Below are 13,704 nucleotides of genomic sequence, written 5' to 3' on the forward strand. Positions count from 1 at the left end.
CTTCCGGGTTTGGTACAGAGGCAGCCCCATGTAGAGGGCATTGCAGTAATCCAATCTCGAGGTGAAGGGAGGGGAAGGAGATTGTAAGCCACTCTGAGTGAAGAGCAGGGTATAAATCCAATCTCCTCCTCTTCTCTTTCTCTTCTTCCACTTTCTTTTTTTCTTCCTCTTCATCTTCCTCCTCCTCCTTTGGGGAGCCTCCCAATTTCTAAATAAATGATCAGAAAAAAAAGAGGGAAAGCCAAGAACTGTTACTCATCCAGAGGCTCAACAGGAACCCTCCTCTGAGGGTATGGAACTCTTGCTGCAGTTCTGTATAAGATGCCACTGAATGATTAGACCACATTTATGGTGCGAGTGATTGGAGCAGTAGAGGCACCTTTGTACCTGGTGGGTTGCTTTGTGCTTGCAAGCAGTTAAATTTTTGCATGAGTTCTTTGGCCGTGGCACATGCTAGAAATCCATTTTGAGGAGGTTACAGAAGACGGTAGAGAAAGCAGTGCGGCAGAGGGAGGTGAAAAAGTGAAACTGGAATTCACTGCTAGAAGGAAGTTGTCCTCTCCTTCCTTTTCTCTAGGGAAAGGAAAGGTCCCCTGTGCGAGCACCAGTCGTTTCCGACTCTGGGGTGACGTTGCTTTCACAACATTTTCACGGCAGACTTTTTACGGGGTGGTTTGCCATTGCCTTCCCCAGTCATCTACACTTCCCCCCCAGCAAGCTGGGGACTCATTTTACCGACCTTGGAAGGATGGAAGGCTGAGTCAACCTTGGGCTGGCTACCTGAATCCAGCTTCCGCTGGAATCGGACTCAGATCGTGAGCAGAGAGTTCAGACCTCAGTACTGCAGTACTGCTGCTTTACCACTCTGCAAAAAGTCTGCCGTGAAAACGTTGTGAAAGCAATTTCACCCCAGAGTCGGAAACGACTGGTGCTTGCACAGGGGACCTTTCCTTTCCTTGGGGCAAATATGGGGAGAGGTGGTCCCTCAGATATGTCGGTCCTAGGCCACGCAGGGCTGTTAGCACCAGGCCGTGATGCAGTCAGACAATCCTTCCTTTTCAATCTAGTCATGTATTTTTAATCCAGCACAAATGGGAACTGTTGCTTCGGAAGCGATTTACTTGCAAGCTCTGCTATTGAGTATATTTATGAGTGTACGCGGCGTTTACCCAATCTTAGCTGAGTAATTTGGGGAAATTTTATTATCCTGCAGCGCTTGTTACTGAAACATCCACTTTGGGAATGATGGAGAGAGTCTGCAATAGCGCTCTGTGTCGTTTAAGCAGAGGAAAGATTAGATGTGTGCTCACAGCTTCATGATTCAACAGAAGCGGCTTTATTAAGAGGCACTGCGCTGAAGTTGCTGTCTTGTAACCGCTTGATCCCTGGAGATCTAGAAAGCTCAAGCAAGAGGCAATGCTTACCTAGGAGAGCAGAAAGGAGATGCCGTTTGCTCCTGTCGTTTGATTCTCAGCCTAGCAACAAAACTAAGGTGAAATCGACCTCTGTTCTGTCTCTGTTCTGGCTTGTGAGCGCAGAACCCAAAATGCTGAGCAATAGTATTGCGTGTCATGATGCAAGACAGCAAAATTCCATATGCTACGGCTAGACCAGGGGTGGCAAAATTGTGGCACTTCACACATATTGTGTGGCTCTCGAAGCCCCCCCCCCCCCACAATTGGTGGCTTGGAGAAGTCATTTGTCTATTTAAATCACTTTGCCAAACCAGCTGGTGCCTTGGAAAATGAATTTAAGGTTAAAGTTGCTTTCTTTCCACCTCCACTTCCCCATCTCCTCCTTTGCTTCCTTTGACAGTCTCGTGGCTGTCAAACATCGGATGTTTATTCTGTGCAGCTCTTACATTAAACAAGTTTGGCCACCCCTGGGCTAGACTATTGCACTGCATTAGATGACACAACATGCATTTTGTCGCCCCAGTTTGATGGAGGAGTAGGTAAGCTTTTGAGTTTCACAGGATTCTTCAACAGGCACGTTGGGACTTTTCGCCCTCCTGTGCTCTCCTCTTCCCACGCTGGCGTGGTTGCATCGGATGTCGGCTTCCCAGTGGCGCTGTTCACCTGAATGAGCAGCCTTCTCCTCTTGTTGACTTGTTTTCTCTTTCTGTCATGAATGGAAGAGAGTGAAACATGCCACTGTCACCGCGTGAGCAAAAGCCGACTCATTCTCTTGTTGTTTAATCACACCAGAGTTAGTACGACAACAGTTGTCTGTCTCGCACACACTGTGGCAATAATTGGCTCATTAGCCGGCAGATCGTCAGGCATCAAAGCCTTGGAAAGCAATTAACGTTTCATGACAAATGGATCTGGTCCCTTTTGTGAAGGCTGAGTGTACATTAGAGAAAGGCACCGAGAATCTCACAAGTCGGCTTCCTTTGAATGATTAATAACCAGTTATCACCTCCAGCCAGTTTGGTGTAGTGGTTAAGTGTGCGGACTCTTATCTGGGAGAACCGGGTTTGATTCCCCACTCCTCCACTTGCACCTGCTGGAATGGCCTTGGGTCAGCCAGAGCTCTCTTATCTGGGAGAACCGGGTTTGATTCCCCCCTCCTCCACTTGCAGCTGCTGGAATGGCCTTGGGTCAGCCAGAGCTCTCTTATCTGGGAGAACCGGGTTGGATTCCCCCCTCCTCCACTTGCAGCTGCTGGAATGGCCTTGGGTCAGCCAGAGCTCTCTTATCTGGGAGAACCGGGTTTGATTCCCACCTCCTCCACTTGCAGCTGCTGGAATGGCCTTGGGTCAGCCAGAGCTCTCTTATCTGGGAGAACCGGGTTGGATTCCCCACTCCTCCACTTGCAGCTGCTGGAATGGCCTTAGGTCAGCCGTAGCTCTCTTATCTGGGAGAACCAGGTTTGATTCCCCACTCCTCCACTTGCAGTTGCTGGAATGGCCTTGGGTCAGCCAGAGCTCTCTTATCTGGGAGAACCGGGTTGGATTCCCCACTCTTCCACCTGCACCTGCTGGAATGGCCTTGGGTCAGCCAGAGCTCTCGTAGGAGTTATCCTTGAAAGGGCAGCTGCTGTAAGAGCTCTCCCAGCTCCACCTACCTCACAGGGTGTCTGTTGTGGGGGAAGAAGATAAAGGAGATTGTAAGCCATTCGGAGACTCTGATTCAGAGAGAAGGGCGGGGTATAAATCTATAGTCATCGTCTTCTTCTTCCTTTTGTTGCAGTAGAAAGACAGCGTGAATTCAGTAGCACTTTAAAGACTAACAAAATGTGTAGCAAGGTAGGAGTTTTCAGGAGTCTACTTAGATTGGCAAGTTGCTCTCCAGGGTCTCAGACATGATGTCTTTCACGTCACCTCCCACCCAGTCTTTTGAACTGGAGAAGCTGGGAATTGAATCTGGGATTTTCTGTATACCAAGAAGGGCCACCTTCAAGACTAACGAAGTTTGATTCAAAGTCTTTTATTTCCTTTTTTATGCATAATGCGGCTGTTATGTTCTTGTCCAATACGGTTTACAGCTTGTCTGCACGTGCTCCTTACTTAGCTGTAGCCAGTATTATTTACTGCACTGCAATGTTATTTACTACGTTATTTACATCCTTGTTTGTTTCTTGTATTGGAAAACTCCAATAAAACGTTAATTACCAAAAGTCTATGCTTTCTTGGGAATGCACACCCTCCCACCTCATCACACCAGAGTTAGTACAACAACAGTTGTCTTTCTTGCACACGCTGACAGTGTGTGTGCATGAAAGCGTATGCCTTGAGTAAAACTTCGTTGGTCTTCAAGGTGCCCCTTAAAGCACTCAGACTTTGTTCTGATGCTTCAGACCAACATGGCTACGCAGCTGAATCTGCCAGTCTTCTCTTTAGCCTCGTCCCAAGAGAGGAGGTCCCAGAATCCTTTGAGGCCACCCAAGAATTGTGCTAACGGCGTCCTCTGAAAGGTAGCGTAGAGTCCCCAGCTGGGCAGGGGTGCCCTGTCTTCTTGGTGCTTGGGGGGGCACCATGAGAGGGCTTCTAGTGCCCTGGCCCCACTGATGGACCTCCTGATGGCACCTGCTTTTTTTGGGGGGGGGCACTGTGTGACACAGTGTTGGGCTGGATGGGCCACTGGCCTGATCCAATATGGCTTCTCTTATGTTCTTTTGTCCTCTTGAGTTCTTTGGTCCCACCACCTTTGTGGTGCCTGATTTAGGACTATTTTGGGGGGATCCTAATCCAAGGCATGGCACGACCTCGGCGCCTGGCATGGTTTTCACTTGCAGAGTTACCAAGGGTAGGCCCTGTTTAATGACAGGAACGATCCCTCCTGTATAAAGAGAAGGGGAAACGCATGCCAGCGAAGGGGGGGATTTTCAGCTGCCTAGAAAGACTCTTGAGAGTCCCTTGGACTGCAAGAAGATCCAATCGGTCCTAAGGGAAATCAACCCAGAGTGTTCCGTGGGAGGTCAGATGCTGAAGCTGAAGCTCAAATACTTTGGCCACCAAATGAGAAGGGAGCACTCCCTGGAGAAGACCCTGATGCTGGAAAAGGCAAAAGAAGAAGGGGACGGCAAAAGATGGGATGGCTGGACAGTGCTACTGATGAGCAGACTTCGGAGGAGGGCCTGGCATAACTTGGTCCGTGGGATCGCAAAGAGTCGGACTCGACTGTGCGACTGAACAACAACAACAAAACCCAGTTGCTCAGCGATCTCACTCGGGGCTCATCTGGATTTTAATCACCGCCGCTTCTCTGAGCTTCCCTATTCCATCAAGACCGCGACACAGAAAAGGGAACCAGGCTGGGTTTGAGTCACAGGAGCAGAGCTCTTCCCTGTCTTCTGTGGGTTGCCAACTCACTGGTGGATTCATCTCCCACCCTGTGGCAGTGAGTCCCCTGCCCGCCTCGGGTGAACTGGTCTCCTGAGGACTCCTCTGTGGGGGGCACCTGATGAGGTGGGGGTGTGAGTAAGCCGGACTCCTCTGGAGGTTGCTGCCTTTTCCGGAAGGGCTTTGCCCACCTTGGGGTGGCTCTGGTCAGACTTGCCAACCTCCAGGCCGGGCCTGGAGATCTTCCAGAATTCCAGCTGCTCTCCAGACAACAAGAGACCGGTTCCCTGGGAGGGAACAGCTGCTTTAGAGGGTCGATGCTTTCCCCAGCATTGGGCCTCACCGTGGCCCCTCCTTTCCTCAAACCCGGTCCTTCCCACTCAGATTGCCAGACTCCAGGTGGGGCCTGGAGATCTCCTGGAATTCCTGCTGATCTTCAGAGAACAGCAGTCTGTTTCCCGGCTCCATGGCTTTGTCTTCCCCTCCCCAAAGCTTGCCATCTCCTGGCTCCACCCCCAAATCTCCAGGAATTCCCCAGCCTGGTGTTGGCAACCTTTTGCTCCCTCCAGCATCCTCCAATTCAAACATCTTTTGTCTGTTTTGGAGCACTCCCAGAAGCTCACAGCTGGCTGTGAATGATTGTCGTGGACACCCTGATCTTGAAACGCTGCAAAGCACCCTATTTTCTCAAGCGCAAAACTTACGTTCCCCCCCCTCGATCCAGATACGCCACCCAAAACCCCAGAAGGGGTTGCCTTAAATTGGCCTACAAGTGGCAGTTATCCCAATAATAAGCATTTTCTGGGGGGTAGCGCTGACTTCCATGGAAGCTCGTTCAGCCTGGCAGGCGGAAATCCAACAGGGGCATCTTTTCCCAGCCCGGGTTCCCCGGCATGCATCAGGCAGATACGCCACCAAAAAAAGCACCAGGCTCCAGATATACCACCAAAAGCCCAGAAGAGTTTGTCTTAAATTGGCCTACAAGTGGCAGTTTTGCCCAGTAATAAGAATTTTTTTTTTGGGGGGGGGGGTAGCGCTGACTTCCATGGAAGCTCGTTCAGCCTGGCAGGTGGAAATCCAACAGGGGTATCTTTTCCCAGCCCGGGTCCAGCAGAGGGGCATATCTGCCTGTACCAGGAGTTCCCCTGAGGCTCAAAGATGCCAGAGCTCCTCCACCCACAGGGACTGCAAACAGCATCTCAACTCTGACAGGCAGTGGAGAGGGGGTGGGCCTACGGGATAGGGGGGACTTGGAAGACAGGCTCGGTTGGTGATGTCAGCTCTTGGCACCCCAGCTGGGGAAAAGGCGGAGCCTGAAAGCTGAGTGGGGGGAGACAAGAGGGCTGCTCCTCCCACAATGTGGGCTTATATAGAAGTGGGGAAGGGAGACAGAGAGAGAGAGAGAGACCCTCTGCTGTCTTGGAGCCTCTCTTCTGGTCCCTGCCTGTGGCTGCCTCTCTTTGAAAGCAGAGCCTCTTTCCCCTGCAGTGGTTGTGTCTCTGGGGGTCTCCGCCCCCCTTGACCCTGCTCAAGCCCACCCCTTGCCTGGAGAGCCTGCAGCGGCCCTTCTCCTTCCTCCCTTCCGCGATGATCCTGAGGCCAGCATCCAGAGTGCCGTGGCGAGCCCTTCACGTCCTCAGCCTGATCTTGGTCCTTGACCCGGTCGGGGCGTGGTACAAGCACGTGGCCAGCCCCAGGTACCACACCGTGGGGCGAGCCTCGGGGCTGCTAATGGGAGTCAGCCGTTCCCCTTACCTGTGGCGCCGGGCGTTGGGAGGGAAGCCAGGGCAGAGCTCAGGCGCGGCCCCCTCCCTGCCTGCCGACCGGGCATCTTCTCCGTGGCCCTACCCCGTGGAGGTAGAACCGTGGACCGCTCTGGAGCATCCTTACCTGGCCGCACAGGACCCACCTGGGAAAGGAAGAGCTGGCAAGAGAGCTTTCCTGCAAGAGGCCTCTCCAAGAAGCCGAGGTGTCCGGAACCTCTCGACTGTCCCCCAGCGCCAAGGAGCGACATGGGCATCCCGGTGCCCAGCTGGGTGCCAAGAAACACCCTGGCAAAGATCTGTCCTGGACCCAAAGCTTGTGGAGAGGGTGATACAGAAGAAAGAACAACTGGGCAACACACAGGAAGCCAGGTAAATGCCACGCCGTAAGTAAGCCACTCCGGCAGGGAAACCGGGTTTAGGATACTGTAGGGGAAGAGCCCTGTGGTGCAGAGTGGTAAAGCTGCAGTACTGCAGTCTGAGCTCTCTGCTCACGACCTGAGTTCGATCCCGGCGGAAGCTGGGTTCAGGTAGCCGGCTCGAGGTTGACTCAGCCTTCCATCCTTCCAAGGTCAGTCAGAGGAGCCCCCAGCTTGCTGGGGGGAAAGTGTAGATGACTGGGGAAGGCAAGGGCAAACCACCCCGTTAAAAACCTGCTGTGAAAATGTCGCGATGCGATATCACCCCAGAGTCGAAAACAAGTGGGGCTTGCGCAGAGGACGGCCTTTTTTTTTAGGGGGAAGGAAGAAGAAAAAAATCATGGGAGCCTTAAGGCACTTTAAAGAGGAACAGACAGGTGGAAGCAGAAATGTCCTCCTCCAATTAGGCTCCTGCCCTTGTGTTAAATGCACGATGTGAAACCTCAACGGGCAGAGAGATGTTAGGCGCAGAGGGAGAAATGAACAGCAAGCCGCGGTGCTCGAAAGCTATCAAAAGCAAGAGGCAGAACTGCCAACTTTGCTAACAAAATTTTAGAAGTGTACAAGATACACACAGAGGTTGTTTGGTCTTCTGAGAAGAAGAGACACCCCCCCCCCCGAAAGATCGGTTGCCAAGGGTACCCCAAACTTCAGAACAGATTAGTCACTTCTTGGTGGACTGTCGTCTCTGTCCCCTACTCCAGTCCAGAATGTTAAAGAGGGGTTTCAAAGGGTGGATTTCTGCTTAAAGGTTTGTAATCTGAATTGGGCAAGGGAAGACAGCATGATATAGCCCAGCGGTGGCCAAACTTGCTTAACGTAAGAGCCACACAGAATAAGTGTCAGATTTTTGAGAGCCGCAAGCCATGAACATCACATGTTTGAGAGCTGCAAGGAAGGAAGGAAGGGTGGAAAGAAAGGAAATAGTTGGGGAGGAGGGAGAGAGGTGGAAAGAAAGCAACTTTTTCAAATGCATTCTCCAAGTTGCCGGCTGGGGTGCCTTGGAGGAATGATTTAAAGTGAGAAATGCCTTCTCCAAGCCATCTGACAGGGCCGTGAGGGGCTTCAAGAGCCGCACAAAATGTGTGAAAGAACCACATGTGGCTCCCGAGCCATAGTTTCCTCCCCCCCCCCCCCCGGTATAGCTCAAGATCACAGAAGGTAAGCAGGGTTGGTGCTTGGATGGGAGACCACCAAGGAGGGCTCTGGAGAGGAAGGCTGTGGCTGATCCCCACTGCTTCTTGCTTGCCTGAAAGCCCCTTGCTGAGGTCACTATAAATCAGTTTTAGCCATGGTGGGCTTAACGTATCAGTTTGGGACATGGGGGAAACGCTCAGGCGCCAGAACCCCACACCCTGGGGCTGGGCAAACCACCTCTGAACGTCCATTGCCTTGAAAACCCTACTAGGCTCGCTGTAAGTAGTGCCAACGCTCTCTCTAAGCTGTGGAGCCTTGTGTGCAAGAATTCTACTTCATGAGCTACTGGCATGAAAGTGGTGAGCAAGTGAGTTGGCTACTGCATTAATTGGTTTGCTCTGAACATGAGAACATAAGAGAAGCCATATTGGATCAGGCCAATGGCCCATCCAGTCCAACACTCTGTGTCACACAGTGGCCAAAAAACCCCCAAGTGTCATCAAGAGGTCCACCAGTGGGGCTAGAAGCCCTTCCACTGTGCCCCCCAAGCACCAAGAATACAGAGCATTACTGCCCCAGAGTTCCAACAATAAGCGGTGGCTAATAGCCACTGATGGACCTCTGCTTCCTATGCTTATCCAATCCCTTCTTGAAGCTGGCTATGCTTGTAGCCGCCGCACCTCCTGTGGCAGTGAATTCCACATGTTAATCACCCTTTGGGCGAGGAAGTACTTCCTTTTATCAGTTCTAAAAAACTAGGGACCGCACCTTCCTGAGCTGACACAAATCAGTTATGATTTGCCGGTTCTTTGGTACATAATCTGGGTCAGTTGGGCAACCAGATGGTAGGAGTTACTCTGAGTCACAGGGTTTGTGGCACAAGAAAAGCGTGTGAATGTATTTGGTCAGAGTTTCAATACTTCCCCTGCCCATGAGCAAGAAGTCACAGAGAGGCAGAAAAAGGAGAGGACTTCTCTGTATCACACTGAGTTTTTCTTCGATGTGGGGTGGGAGAAAGTAACGTGTTGCAGAAGGGCCGAAGATTGCGTGGATTCTTCTTTCATTTCCTGATATATATTTTAAATCAGACCAACGATTTGGTAGGGGAACATGGTGTTTTCACTGAGTTCCGTGCCTGGCAGAAATTTCAAGTGGAAATATACTGGAATCTAGCTAGATTAAATAAAACTGGTCCTCCCTCCCTCCCTTCCCTCCCTTCCCTCCCTCCCTCCCTCCCTCCCTCCTCCCTCCCTCCCTCCCTCCCTCCCTCCCTCCTCTTCCTTCCTTCCTTCCTTCCTTCCTTCCTTCCTTCCTTCCTTCCTTCCTTCCTTCCTTCCTTCCTTCCTTCCTTCCTTCCTCCCTCCCTCCCTCCCTCCCTCCCTCCCTCCCTCCCTCCCTCCCTCCTTCCTCCTTCCTTCCTTCCTTCCTTCCTTCCTTCCTTCCTTCCTTCCTTCCTTCCTTCCTTCCTTCCTTCCTTCCTTCCTTTTATGTAAGATAGGAGACATTGATCTGGTCCTCCTAAGAGACCCTTGGTAATGCATTGTCCTGGAAGCACCTTTCTGTAAGAGGTGCCTTATGTCATCCTGTGATGTTGCATCATTTTCAGAAACTGCCCCAATGTCTTTGAACGTTCTGCCCTAAAAATGGCCCATTTTACAGATGGGGGTAACTGAAACCTAACACACAGACACACACCAAGCTAGGAATTCCAATGCCTGCGAAAGACAGGCTAGGAAATGTGAACAATGACTTTTTAAAAGGTTTTTCTTTTTCCCTTTTTTGCAGGATTTTCAAGCCCGAGATCTGATCTCCGACAGCATGAAGAGTCCTGCCGAAGGAACGGATGGAAGGGAACCCAGGCGAAGAGATGTGGAAATGGACTCTTGCCCTTGGAAGGATTTCAGAATGCTTCTTCGAGCTGGGCCCAGGGAAGAAGAAGCAAGCTGGGATCCTGCAAACTGAGGCTACAGAATCTCCTTAGGCAACTACAAGATCGGATCACAGCTACTGGCACTTTGACTGGTGGGGCCTGGGCAGGGGATTCCTGTGTTGTTCCAGCCGACTTCACAATCACATCTTGGGGTGGGAGGGCAAAGAAAAAAGGTCTCTTGACAACCGCTGTTGCATCAGATCCCCTGAATGGCTTCTTGGCAATATGACACTCCCCTCCTACTCCCTCTCCCTTTCTGGGACGCTGTCCCCATTAAAAACAAGGTTTAAATCAAAAGATGTTGTTCTGTCTTGTATTAGGAGGAGGAGGAAAAATTCAGGGTGGGTGGCTCGTTCACTGGCTGTCGGTCATGATAGTTAAATGGAGCCTCCATTTCCAGAGGCAGTATATCTCTGAATACAAGGTGCTGAAAACAACGAAGCGGGGTGGGGGACACCTTCGTGCCCCGATTTTTGGAGCATCTGGTTCTCTCTCTCTTTCTTCAATCGGTATTTTCATTAAGCCTTTGCCACACACCCTCTCTTGAAATTGTCGGTAACTGGAATGCAGGCAGATAGCTTAGTCCCTGCCCCAAACGCCTTCTGTACCTTGGTCACCTCCCTTCTGTCAGATTTTAGACTGTATGTTTCTTGGGGGCAAAGGCCTTTCTCTTCCGGGGCCCTGTTTTGAAAACTGGTGGCTAAAATATTTTTTTTAAACATCATGATGATGTTGGGGAAAGAGAGCTGGATGCTGTGGAGATGAAACTGATCCAGCAAGACATTGCTGGCATCCTTGATATTTTTCTTTATCTGTTGAATGCTTTAGCCATGGTGGGCTTAACGTATCAGTTTGGGACATGGGGGAAACGCTCAGGCGCCAGAACCCCACACCCTGGGGCTGGGCAAACCACCTCTGAACGTCCATTGCCTTGAAAACCCTACTAGGTCGCTGTAAGTTGTGGCAACGCTCTCTCTAAGCTGTGGAGCCTTGTGTGCAAAAATTCTACTTCATGAGCTACTGGCATGAAAGTGGTGAGCAAGTGAGATGGCTGCTGCATAAATTGGTTTGCTTTGAACATGAGAACATAAGAGAAGCCATACTGGATCAGGCCAATGGCCCATCCAGTCCAACACTCTGTGTCACACAGTGGCCAAAAAAACCCCAAGTGCCATCAAGAGGTCCACCAGTGGGGCTAGAAGCCCTTCCACTGTGCACCCCAAGCACCAAGAATACAGAGCATCACTGCCCCAGACAGAGTTCCAACAATAAGCGGTGGCTAATAGCCACTGACGGACCTCTGCTTCCTATGCTTATCCAATCCCCTCTTGAAGCTGGCTATGCTTGTAGCCGCCGCCACCTCCTGTGGCAGTGAATTCCATGTGTTAATCGCCCTTTGGGTGAGGAAGTACTTCCTTTTATCAGTTCTAAATAACTAGGACTGCACCCTTCCTGAGCTGACACAAATGTGTGAGCCAGAGGCTAAAAAAATTGTAAGCTAACTCACACTAAATCAGCTTAGAACAGAGGTGTCAAACATGTGGCCCAGGGGCTGAATCAGGCCCTCAGAGGGCTCCTATCGGGCCCCCAAGCAACTGGCTGTTGTCTGCTCCATTCTCCCTCTCTCTTGCTTCCTTCTGCATCTTAGCTTGCTTTGCAAGGCTTGGTCAATTGTGCAGAAGCTACAGAGCAGAAGAAGATAAGAAGATATCGGATTTATATCCCTCCCTCCACTTCGAAGAGTCTCAGAGCGGCTCACAATCTCCTTTACCTTCCTCCCCCACAACAGACACCCTGTGAGGTGGGTGGGGCTTGAGAGGGCTGTCACAGCAGCTGCCCTTTCAAGGACAACCCCTGCCAGAGCTCTGGCTGACCCAAGGCCATTCCAGCAGGTGCAAGTGGAGGAGTGGGGAATCAAACCTGGTTCTCCCAGATAAGAGAGCTCTGGCTGACCCAAGGCCATTCCAGCAACTGCAAGTGGAGGAGTGGGGAATCAAACCCGCTTCTCCCAGATAAGAGAGCTCTGGCTGACCCAAGGCCATTCCAGCAGCTGCAAGTGGAGGAGTGGGGAAGCAAACCCGGTTCTCCCAGATAAGAGACCGCACACTTAACCAATACACCAAACTGGCTCTCCTTTACCTCCATTTTCTCCTCTGCCTCCTAGTCCCCTGCAGAGGGGACTGAAGGAAAGAGCCAGAGCTTCCTTTGCCCAGTTCTCTGGATCCCATGGGAGAGATACAAAGGAAGCACCTTTAAGGCCAGCAAGTGCTAATGTTTAAGCATGTTTTAAGTTTATTTTTTTTTTAAAGTTTTAGTCGTGTTTTCTGTGTCCTTTAAAAAGTTAAGATCTCTGCTACCTAATCTTAAATAGGTACAATGGCCTGGCCTGACATGGCTCGGCCCAACAAAGACTCATTCATGTCAGATCTGGCCCTCATAACAAATGTGTTCGACACCCCGGCTTAGAGGGAACATGGCTTAGTGGCTGTGTTCGCCATCCCAATCCGAGGCCAGAGAAGCTTGTCAGAAAGAGGAACATCTGGGCAGGAAACGTCTCTGGAGTTTTACGTTTCTCCCGAGGCCAGGTCTCATCTGCGAGAGTGGATTCGTTCCCTCCTGATGGCAGGGCTGGATTCGATCCCAGGGCCGTTCGCCAGCCACACACCTCTGCCACCCGCCGAGACACCGGCACCGAACGGCTCATCTGGGCCCGGCTCAGCTGCAGAAGGCCCGTTTCCTCTGACTTGGAACAAAGAGCTTAGTCGAAACAAAAAAGGCAGTTTCTCTTCCGACACCAGGAGGGATTGGACCTCCAAAGGGAGGAAGTGGTGGGATTTGGGCCCAGTTTCTTGGCTGGGGGGTGGTTGCTTGCAGGATGCCGATGTGTACCACACACACACATGCACGCGCGCACAAATGCAGCTGCTTCCAAGGAGCAAATGCTGGCATGCTTTGTGGTGCAGGCAAATAGAAAGTATCAAAGATTTCAGGTTTTCACGGCTGGCATCATCATTAGGGCTTGTAGAATCTTTCGGGGTCAAGTGCTGTGTTCTACTGGAGAAAGTTTTTCTTCCAGACGTTTCGTTCTCAGCTGCGGAGAACATCCTCAGTGGCGTTGCAGCCGGAGCAGGCGCTCAGACCTTCTTGGCTGCTGTGCATTGAGTGAGGCCAGGGCTGCTGGAGAGCTGCTATTTCTAGGCTGGAGGGGGTGTGGTGAGAGGGCAATTGGTTTGTGAATGTACCCATTGTTTGGTGGGGCTTCCTGGAAGGGTGGTGATAAGGAAACTGGCTGTGGAATGTGACCATTGTTCTGTGTTGATTGCTGGGAGGGTTGGAAGGGGTGTGAAGATAAGGAAGATGGTTGTTGACTGTGCTGATTGTTCTCTGGAAAGTAATAGAAAGTAATTTCTCCATTTTTGACAGGAAGGAAACTAGCTGAAATTGGAAAGGTGGTTTGCTCTCCCCACCCAAAGAGAAACGGGGGTCATGAGACAGGGAGGAAGTGTACCCTACAAAAGAGCCCCTGGACACATACTTCTCATTGGATCAGGGGCGGCCAAACTTGCTTAATGTGAGAGCCACAGAATAAATGTCAGATGATGGAGAGCCACAAGACATGAACGTCAGATGTTTCAGAATCGCAGGACGGGACGGCAGGCACGCAGGTAA

This window comes from Heteronotia binoei, chromosome 20, assembly GCF_032191835.1.
Source record: "Heteronotia binoei isolate CCM8104 ecotype False Entrance Well chromosome 20, APGP_CSIRO_Hbin_v1, whole genome shotgun sequence".
Classification (NCBI taxonomy): Eukaryota; Metazoa; Chordata; class Lepidosauria; order Squamata; family Gekkonidae; genus Heteronotia; species Heteronotia binoei.